Source organism: Schistocerca nitens, chromosome 8, assembly GCF_023898315.1.
Source record: "Schistocerca nitens isolate TAMUIC-IGC-003100 chromosome 8, iqSchNite1.1, whole genome shotgun sequence".
Classification (NCBI taxonomy): Eukaryota; Metazoa; Arthropoda; class Insecta; order Orthoptera; family Acrididae; genus Schistocerca; species Schistocerca nitens.
In genome coordinates, this window is record NC_064621.1 from 424,500,115 (window position 1) to 424,505,341 (window position 5,227).

The following is a 5,227-nucleotide window of genomic DNA, read 5'->3' on the forward strand; positions in this document are numbered from 1 at the left end:
CAACACTTGAATACGGCTTAGAACTGAAGAGTCTGGACAACGGGTTATTCGAAGGAGAATTTCAGCGATACTAAAAACCTAAGAAGTGTATTCCTTGGATCCTCATACTAAAAAGAACACATATGAGACAACCTGAAGAAACTAGTGGTAGCAGAAAAACGCACAAGTTTCAGTATGAATATGCTGAACAGTCTTCGAATATGTAATGGTAAACCACTTTGCATGCTGGTGTATGTCATGTAGTCATGACCAGTTGTTAAATAAAAGCCACAAAAAGTAAATTCACTCAAGATGTCCAAAATACGCAAATGAAGCTAACTCGCGCCTGCTTTCATGACAGAATTGTAGCTCTTACAGCATATGTTTTATTTAGTATTTATAACATCGCTTACAGGTACAAATTGAGCCTAACTGAAAACACGATGGCAATTTCAATGCAAACAGTTACTTGACAGTTCACTCTGTTCCTCATATTTTCACAACAACACTAATCTCTGTAGGTAATTGACTGGAAACCACACAGACATTGCTTCTCAATTCCTCATAGCTCCTTATATGTTGTTAAAAAACCTTCATTCAGTCTTTTGAAAGATTAAAACATGTTGTAAATAAAAATACTAAATTGTGGGAGTTCCATAGCATTAATTTAGCTTAAAACGTCATCGGATATTAACTGTTATCGCCGTGGAGGATAGGCAATTAAAATTTGATCGTAGTCTTGTAATTGAATAACTGGCGAATTAAGTAACTGACACTGCAGAACATTCACAATTTAGTGAATGTATTTTATACCTATGAAACTGTTCCAACAAGGAATGACGACAGAATCAGTGAAAAATTTTACTAAAGATGTTACCAACTTGATGTATTACACACAAATGCCATTCTTACTGCAACATAAGTAAATGACATTTTGACAAATGACATAACATTTTATGAGTTGAGAACGAAAAGATTATGTATATACGTCTGAGTTAGTTGTCCAGATAAAAAAAATCAATTAAATTAATTAGCACTGCGATAGTGTGGGCCATCAAGTGCTGATAATGGACGAGGAGAACTAGATTTTCTGTGAATGAAATTATTATATCCGTATTAGAGAGAGACGGCAAACTTTGCACAGATGTAATGAGGATAGCATTACATCACGAAAAGTCGCTCATTAGCAGAAGAATCTCTACGTATCACGTAAATAATTAATGTAGTTCGACGTATATTTCATTCTTTGAAGGACAGTCTTGGCTGTAATACTCCAGATATGCCATCTTTATTACTCGTTTATACATTACGTAAATCTCTGTGATACTACACACGATATCTGCCACACTGCATAACTGTACTTGGTATGTTCAGGACATGGATGAGGAAACAAAGTACATGAAGTATAATTAAACCTTCTGGATGCAGCATTCCGAAATTACAGTGTTTATGTGCATATTATAATTGATTTACGAATAAGTTGCAGATGCTATTATTTTATTTTTTAATATTATATTCTTCGAGTTTTGTAATTCAATTTTTTAATGATGTTGGAGTTATTATTAAAAAGTCAAATCAACAATTTACAAGAGTACGTGGTGCAGCTTATCATAAAATGGTGTCCTCACTCGACCTTCTGAAAGAACGCAAAGTGTTGTAGCATGCGACATAAAGAAATCAACCGTAATAGAACAGTAATGATACCATAGTCGTAATCAGCAGTTGACAGAATACTGGTGCAAATTTTTTCAAAATTAGCCAGTGTCTGGAGGATTTCTGTATGCGTCTCCGTAAGTTATTGTTCTATTCGTTTAACTGAATTTTCACATTACTGCTGAGGGTGTAGACTTAACTTGTGTTCGTCATATAAGGAAGTGATCAAAAGGGAAGCCAAATCAAAACGAACCAGATGGGAAAAAGGAAGAAAACAATTTATTATTACAAAAACTATCGCCATGACTTTGAATGCAGTTAACCCACTGGGAGACAAGACGGTCTAATTTTACAGTTTAATAATTTTTTATTTTTGTCTTCGTTGTTAGAGTTCACATCAAGTCATTTCGGTTACTGTCCATAATAGTTTTGTTCTTTTGTCTTCATTGTTACCGTCCCACAGCAAGTAATAATGTTATAATAATTACTTACCGTCGAAGCCGATAGCTGGTAAACTGGGGTGCGCTGTGTACAAGCCATGCCAATTTGTAATTTATTATCTGCACAACTTTCCGAAGGTTGTAAGAAAGATCCGTCACCGAATGCAGGTTACATCCCCTTTCACAAAGTGCTAATATACCATTCCAAGACTCGACAGCAAGAGTACAAGTTATTCCTAATTACAGATTAGAAGTATCAAGTTAATTATATTTGAAGCCTCCCCGTGTATGTCAAGTGAGACATTTATGTCTATTCTCCGAAGCATCTGTAAACTGTCGAATTGACAAGATGGCATTCCCAAGCCAGAATAATTTTTTTGCATCTCAACGCTATATCCGTTTTTACGAACTCACAAGCAGTCCATCTATTTAACCACGGTAATCAATATGGACTAATGATGACCGCCACATGAACAATTCCATGGACCGGATAAGATCGCTACCATGCCATCACGAACAACTCTGGTTGACGGAAACTTACCGAACTGAAAAATTACATACACTACTGGCCATTAAAATTGCTACTCTAAGAAGAAATGCAGATGATAAACGGTTATTCATTGGACAAATATATTATACTAGAACTGACATCTGATTACATTTTCATGCAATTTGGGTTCATAGATCCTGAGAAATCAGTACCCAGAACAACCACCTCTGGCCGTAATAACGGTCTTGATACGCCTCGGCATTGAGCCAAAGGAAGCTGGGATTGCATGTACAGGTATAGCTGCCCATGCAGCTTTAACACGATACCACAGTTCATCAAGAGTAGTGACTGGCGTACTGTGACGAGTCAATTGCTCGGCCACCATTGACCAAACGTTTTCAGTTTGTGAGAGATCTGGAGAATGTGCTGGCCAGGGCAGCAGTCGAACATTTTTTGTATCCAGAAAGGCCCGTACAGGACCTGCAACTTGCGGTCGTGCATTATCCTGCTGAAATGTAGTGTTTCGCAGGGATAGAATGAAGGGTAGAGCCACGGTTCGTAACACATGCGAAATGTAAAATCCACTGTTTAAAGTGCCGTCAATGCGAACAGGAGGTGACCGAGACGTGTAACCAATGGTGATACGCCAGTATGGCGATAACGAATACACGCATCCAATGTGCGTTCACCGCGATGTCGCCAAACACAGATGCGACCATCATGATGCTGTAACACAACCTGGATTCACCCGAAAAAAAATGACGTTTTGGCATTCGTGCACCCAGGTTTGTCGTTGAGAACACCATCGCAGGTTCTCCTGTTTGTGATGCAGCATCAAGGGTATCCGCAGCCATGGTCTCTGAGCTGATAGTCCATTCTGCTGCAAACGTCGTCGAACTGTTGGTGCAGATGGTTGTTGTCTTGCAAACGTCCCCATCTGTTGACTCAGGGATCGAGAGGTGGCTGCACGATCCGTTACAGCCATGCGGATAAAATGCCTTTCATCTACACTGCCAGTGATACGATGCCGTTGGCATCCAGCACGGCGTTACGTATTACGTTCCTAAACTCACCGATTCCATATTCTACTAACAGTCATTTGATCTCGACCAACGCGAGCAGCAATGTCTAGATACGATAAACCGCATTCGCGATACGCAACAATCGGACCTTTATCAAAGCCTGAAACGAGGCATCACAACATTGTTTCACCAGGCAACGCCGGTCAACTGTGTTTGTGTATGAGAAATCGATTGGAAACTTCCCCATGTCAGCACGTTGTAGGTGTCACCACCGGCACCAACCTTGTGTGAATGCTCTTAAAAGCTAATCATTTGCATATAACAGCATCTTCTTCCTGTCGGCTAAATTTCGGGACTGTAGCACGTCATCTTCATGGTGTAGCAATTTTAATGGCCGGTAGTGTACTATAAAAGATGATCAAGAAGTTTCCGTTTGAGGGCAATACGATGCGGGTTTATGAGTACCAACATGTAGATAAGGGATTAGAGTGCCATTCGTGTCTTTCCCACATGGGTGCGATAAATGAGGAAACGTGGTGTTATAACCGAATGAGTGCATTTAAGACGAACGTGATGTTATCATTTTCTTGGCTGCCGATAACCGTCGGAAACGAGAACGTGGATGGTGCAGCATGTCTGTCGAGCGCACCATTGTGGAATGGTGTGCCAAGTTCTGTGCTTGTCGCATTTCGTCAAACTATGACGGCCGATCTGGGAGGTCACACTGATCCAATACTGACAACAACAAGCGGAGGGTAGATGAAGGGATTAGGGTGGACCGGAATATTACCATTCGTCGGCTAGCAATAGATCTCGGCATCAAGTTTGGTAGCATGCAACACATTTCCTGGCAGGAGTTAAGCTGGTGTGAGGTCTGCATCCTATGGATACTATCGGCGTAGCCAGCCGAAGAAAAAACAAACTAGATGACTAACTTCCTGAAGAATATAATGTGTATAAATGTTAAAGGCAACATGTTCTTTGAGCGCATTTCCGTAGGCAATTATTGCTGGTGTGCCCACTGGTAATCGGAGTCGAAAGCGTCTACGATGCAGTGGGACCGTCTACATCTACATCATACACTGCAAGCTAAGTAATGGAATATTTTCGGTACCACTATCTGATCCCTCCAACCCTGATCCACTCGCGAATAGTGTTTGGGAAGTATGGGTTGTCGGTAAGCCTCGGTATTGGCTCTACTTTCTCGAGTTTTCTCCTCGTGGTCAATAAGCGAGACGTATATGGGGAGAAGTAAAATGTCGCCCGATTCCTGAAAAGTGCTGTCCAGAAATTACGATAGTAAATCTCTCCGTGATACACAACACCCCTCTTGTAACGTCTGCCAGAGGAGTTTGTGTAGCATCTCCGTAACTCTCTCTCGCCAGCTAAATGACCCTCTGACGAAACGCGCCGTTCTTCGTAGAATCTTCTCTATCAGTCCTACCTGATGGGGTCCCAGATAGATGAACAATACTCAAGGATCGGGCGAACAACTGCCTTCTTTCGGGAATGAGATACATTTCCTTAAGATTCTTCCAATGAATCTGAGTTTGGTATCTGCTTTACCCACTATCTGATTTATGACCCTCTCCCAAGGCGTTCAAGAGCCAGTCATCTGCTGGACAGGTGATGCTCATCCTGAC